At 46.5% G+C, this 5000-nt stretch overlaps 1 protein-coding gene across 6 annotated transcripts in view; it reads right to left on the reverse strand.

Annotated features, from left to right (window-relative positions):
* The window catches only part of LOC147471151 (uncharacterized), a 308461-nt gene that overhangs the window by 179706 nt on the left and 123755 nt on the right, over positions 1–5000 (reverse strand). The gene's annotated exons all lie outside the window — the stretch shown is intronic.

Here is a 5000-nt window from a genome sequence, read left to right on the forward strand (position 1 = left end):
CTCCTTACAATGAAAACGTACAATTGAAAAGCAACTTGACACCCATGAGAAAATCAATACCAAGAAGAAAAACGGGCTGTTAGTTGCTACTTGCATTTCCACTCGTCAGCACATACGTATCCATTACATACTTCTCAAACCCTCTCTCTCCTGAGATCAGTTTCTTTCGCCTGCCTTCCCTCTGTCTGTCTGTCTGTTTCTCTTTCTCATTCTCTCCTTATTTAATTTTCCCTTTACATTTAATTACGCCTTTTACTCTTTTACTATCGCTAAACACTATCCTCCCTCTCCCTCTTTTTTTTGTTTCCCCTAATTATCATTGTTCTTCCCACCCCCCCCCCCTATCTCTTTCCCTCTCTCTCTCTCTCACGATCGCATTTCTACTTTCGCTTTCTCTACAGTTTTCCTTTCCTCGCTTTTTTATTTTGGATTTTCCCTCCTCCAATCCCTTAACCACTTTCTTGACCCACAAAACAATAATAGAACTTTATTTTCCTGTCCAATAAGCAAAAAAAAAAAAAAACCACGAACACTGCAAAAGTCAAAAAAAACAAGGCAACGAACTTATCTTCTCATCTTATTAAATTTGCGCAATGAGGAAAGAAATATGGAGAGGGGGAAAAATAGGTTCGTTGGAGGGCAGGGGGATTGAGGAAGGTGATGAAAGAAGGAGAGGATGAGAGGATGAGAAGGATAAGCGGAGATAAGGCAGAGAATAAGAGGGAGAGAGAAGGGGGGACGATGAGAGAGAGAGAGAGATGAGAGAGAGAGAGAGAGAGAGAGAGGCGGAAGGATGAGATGTGAACGAGAGAAAAGAGAGAAGTATTTGAGAATAATGAATGAACAAGGGAACTGATCTTGGATGAAGAGAGAGAGAGATGAGAGAGAGAGGAGAGAGAGAGGATAAGAAGAGCGAGGAGAGAGAGAGAGAAGAGGAAATGAGCAGAGAGCGAATAAGAGAAGAAGGATTAGAGCGAGAGATGAGGAAGGTAGAGCGAGAGAAGGAAGTAGAGGAGAGAAGGAGGAGGAAGAGAGAACGAGAGAGTGAGAAGGAGGAGAGAGAAGGATTTTGTTTTAAGAGAGACTGCGGAGAATGAGCGAAAAGAAAGAAGAGAGAGAATTCTGTAGGAAGAGATTGAGAGCATTAGAGTTTTTATTTGATGAGAGAAGAGTGAGTGATATGGAAGAAAGAGAGATGACGATGAGTGGAAGAAGATGAGTTCAGAGGATACTTGGAGTTTGTTAGTTAGTAAGAGAGAGGAAGGAATGCCGAGAATAGAGAATGATGTAGAATTGAGAGGTGAGATGATCTGAGAGAAGGAGAGAGGAGAGAGGGGAGAGAGGGAGCAAATTTAGGGAGAGGTGAAGGTGAGGGGAGGGTGTGGAGGGGGGGTGGGACGAGGTGGGGGAAAGGGGTGGTGTAGGGAGGGGTGGAAGTATGGGAGGGAGGGGGAGGGGGATGGGGTGGTGGGGCGGATGAGCGGGGGGGGGGTGTGGGTGGGGGGGAGGGTTAGTGCGAGGGAGGGAGGAAGGGGAGGTAGAGAGAGAGGGGGGAGATAGAGGGAGGGACGGACGGACGGAGGAAGGGAGGGAGGGAGGGAGGGAGGGAGGGAGGGAGGGAGAGAGGGAGAGGGAGAGGGAGAGAGAGAGAGAGAGAAAGAGAGGAAGATAAAAAAAAGAAATAGAAAAAGAAAAAGAGAAGAGGCGAGAAGAGAAAGCAACAGAACAGAAGAAAAGTAAAAGAAGGGGGAAAATAAAGGAGAAGTGAAGAGAAGGGAAGGGTAGGGTAGAGGGAGAAGGAGGGAATGAAGTCTTAGGAGGCGCCCGGAAGACTTCAATTCAACCCTTTCCAAGACCTATAAATTAACCCCCCACATCGACCGGGGAAAAGTAATACCACATCATGAGTAAAAAAAACAACTATTTTCTTCATCAAACGAACGCCTAAGCTTTTCATTCTTCATTTGCATAAGCCTAGGGCGTTTCAAGATACTAAATTCTTGTAAGAAGCCATCCAGGGACGTAACACTTCTTGAATCGCCTCACCTTTGCCCCCGGCTTAGTCTCAAGGCTCCAGTTCCTTTAGTCACTTATTTTTTTATTGCAATTTGCAGACTGAAGGCGATGGAGACTATGGGATCATTTTCGAATATGGATATATATACTGTGTGCGTGTATCTATGTATGTGTGTGTGTGTGTGTGGTTTGTTTGTGTTTGTGCGAATATCCGATTTTTTTTTATGTTTCCTCAAGCGCAAATAATATTACATCAACATACATGAGCATCTAGAATCCTCCCCCTCTCGCTCTGTTCATCTTGTTCGTATACATCTGAAAATATCAATACTTTGATCCTTCGACGATTGTTTCGTGACCGCGGAAGTTCACACTAAACAAGTTCAGATGAGCAATTTGTAGTCTCCTTGCAACAAATGAAACACTCAAATACCTTGCATCCTTGTTCGTATATGCATATGCATGAGCAAGAAATTTCATGCAACTTTAAGAAAGTTGTCGAAGTATTTCCATTCCAGAGGAGAGACGGTGTTGCCCTCTATTACTCTTAAATCATCATCGTTAACGTTAGTAATAACCATTATTATAAATTCTGAAACTCATTGTTATTATCATCACCATCATTAGAGAGCAAAGAAAAAGGGAAACTGGAGGGAAAGAGGGAAAGAGGGAAAGAGAGAGAGAGAGAGAGAGAGAGAGAGAGAGAGAGAGAGAGAGAGAGAGAGAGAGAGAGAGAGAGAGAGAGAGAGAGAGAGAGAGAGAGAGGGGAGAGAGGGAGAGAGGGGAGGGAGGGGAGAGAGGGGGAGGAGGAGAGAGGGGGAGAAGGAGAGAGGGGGAGAAGGAGAGAGAGAGAGAGAGAGAGAGAGAGAGAGAGAGTGAGAGAGAGAGAGGGGAGAGAGAGAGAGAGAGAGAAGGAGTGAGAGGGAGGGGAGAGAGAGAGAGAGAGAGGAGAAGAGGAGAGGAGAGAGAGGGAGAGAGAGAGGGGAGGGAGGAGAGAGAGCGGGGAGAAGGAGAGACGGGGAGAGAGGAGGGAGAGGAGGGAAGAGAGAGAAGGAGAGAGAGAGAGAGAAGGAGAGAGAGAGAAGGAGGAGAGAGAGAGAGAGAGAGAGAGAGAGAGAGAGAGAGAGAGAGAGAGAGAGAGAGAGAGAGAGAGAGAGAGAGAGAGATTAAAATTGTTATTATCATCATTATTCTACCGTTTTACTTAGTTTAGCCAGCGCGTTTGCAATCCCGATTCGCCTGAATTGGGAGTAGGAAAGAAGAGGAAGATCGCGCTAAAGATGGAGAAAGGAACCAGATGAACGATGAAGGGAAAAAGAGATAAGATGAGAAAGGAAGAGGTAGAACGAGTATGAAGATGATATGAAAGAATGAAAGAAGAGAGGAAGAAGGAGAAAAGAGGAGAAAAATGAAAGGAAAAGGAAAGGGAAGATATGGAAAGAAAAGAAGAAGGAAGAGGAAAGGAAGGAGAAAATGAAAAGGAAGAACGAGAGAGAAGAGAAGAAAGAAAATGTAAGAAAGGAGGAGGGGGAGGAAAGACAGGGAGAGAATAAGAGAAAACAGAAAAGACAGACGTAAAGAGGGAAAGGGAAACGAAGGAGGAGAGGGAAAGGGAAACGAAGGAGGAGGAAGAGGAAAGAGAGGAAGAGAGAGAGAGAAAAAAGGAAAAAGGAAAAGAAGGAAGATGAAGAAGGAAGAGAGGATGACGAGAAGAAGCAGAAGACACAAGATGGGTGGAGCGAAGAGAGGGAGAGGGGAAGGGGGAGGGGGTGGAGAGGGTCTCTTATCGCCCATTAATTTGACAGTTATAAAGATTTTTGCTCATCTCCAGAGGTGGATGGCCCATTAGCCCCGCCCCATTACCCATTATGGGCCGGGTACGAGGATGAAACGCTCTGAGAAGCACAAGCAAACCTGCGGACATATGTATATACCACACACGCAAGCATTCTAACATGCACACAACCGCACTTACATTCTCCATCCCTCCGAATTACAATCTCTCTCTCTCTCTCTCTCTCTCTCTCTCTCTCTCTCTCTCTCTCTCTCTCTCTCTCTCTCTCTCTCTCTCTCTCTCTCTCATCATCATCCTCAACCCTCTCCGTATAACATCCTCCTCCGGTCCCTCTCTCTCTCTCTCTCTCTCTCTCTCTCTCTCTCTCTCTCTCTCTCTCTCTCTCTCTCTCTCTCTCTCTTCCTACCTCTGGATCTCAGTCCTATCCCCATCCCTATCCCTCATCTATCCTTCTCCGTCTCTCTCTCTCTCTCTCTCTCTCTCTCTCTCTCTCTCTCTCTCTCTCTCTCTCTCTCTCTCTCTCTCTCTCTCTCTCTCTCTCTCTCCGTCAGAATTTAACTACAAAGCGTTATTTCACGTCACATAAACTAATAGCGGTGTAATTCAATTCAAAACATCAAACTTAGGAGAAATTATTTTCCTCATTCATTAACACATACGCACAACGGAGAACGTACCACATGACCTTTATGGACTGACATTCACCTCGTATGAATCAACGTCTCCCAGGGATGAATAGACTAAGCTATTGTGATCATATAGACTCTCTTCCCCTATTTCTCTGTGCAAGAATGTGTCGGGGAATGCGTGCGACACCCCCCCCCCCCACACACACACACACGCACATACACACACACACATATCAAAAATCAAAACCCCGAGAAAACAGTTCCCCGAGAGCAAGGCCCGCCCGTAGTATCTCGAAGAATCTCTCTCCAGGAAGCTCGCGGCACCACAGCGCTTCTGCTTGGCGCTTCTGCCTCTGGCGCTTCTCCGCTTGGGCTTCTCTTCCGCCTCCTGGGAGCCTTTTTCGCTCTGGGCCTTACCGATCTTGCGCTTAGCTTGGGCTTTTCGTCCTGGCGCCTTCTCCGCCTTTGGGCTTCTCGCTCCTGGGCTTCTGTCTGGGCCTTCTCCGCTCCTGGGCGCTTAGTCTCGCATGTCGTGGCGCCTTCTCCGCCTCCTGGCGCCT

The sequence above is a fragment of the Penaeus japonicus genome, unplaced genomic scaffold (genome assembly GCF_977035675.1).
Source record: "Penaeus japonicus unplaced genomic scaffold, GWHDUDI00000001_assembly GWHDUDI00000010, whole genome shotgun sequence".
NCBI lineage: Eukaryota > Metazoa > Arthropoda > Malacostraca > Decapoda > Penaeidae > Penaeus > Penaeus japonicus.